Here is a 720-nt window from a genome sequence, read left to right as displayed (position 1 = left end):
CCCCCCACGTGGCAGTACAGGCTAGGAAAGGGGAGACTGCAGCTGGTGTGCCCCGAGCTGGTGCCACCGGTGGCCATGCCCCCACTGGGTGGACACAAACGGCCCCACCTTCCCCGCGAGGAAGCCGGATGTGGCCAAAGCCGGCAGGGAAGCAGAAGTGCGCTTGTTCAGCGCCACACCACAGGGGAGAGGAAGCCACCGGGGCACCCCGGGAACCCTGCCGGCATCAGGACCAGATCCTGGTGGCAAGCACAAAGCTGGCGCTGGACCCCAGAAGTCACGGTGAGGCCAGGGCCAGGAGGCGGGGCGCAGTGGCGCCTCCCAGCTGGTCTCCCCAGGGTACTAACAGGGGATTTAATGCCAAGGCGGCTCCTGCCCCAGCCCTCCCACGGGACTGCACCTGTGTTTCACACCTGCACCCCACAAAGGCAATACTCCTCACCCCCAAGAACACTGAGGCTCAGGAAAACCCCATGTCGCCCGGTGCGCTGGCCTCTGAGGCACGCGGGTGCACGGCCAGGGGCAGACCTGCCGGGGTGCGGCAGGCGCCCGTCAACGCCCGCACTCACGCAGCTTGAGGAGCGGAACGCCCACGCGCGAACAGCCGCCTCCGCCGAGAGGGGCTCGGCCTTCACCGGCCTCAGCCGGGCGCCGGAAGAAGGCAGGTCCCAGCCTCCCGGGCGCAGGGCAGCCGCCGGGCAGAGCGCGCGAGGGCAGCGC

Source organism: Condylura cristata, unplaced genomic scaffold, assembly GCF_000260355.1.
Source record: "Condylura cristata isolate star-nosed mole 26May11 unplaced genomic scaffold, ConCri1.0 scaffold00054, whole genome shotgun sequence".
In the NCBI taxonomy this organism is placed as follows: domain Eukaryota; kingdom Metazoa; phylum Chordata; class Mammalia; order Eulipotyphla; family Talpidae; genus Condylura; species Condylura cristata.
The sequence above is the reverse complement of the archived record's forward strand: the minus strand, read 5'-3'. Positions refer to the sequence as shown.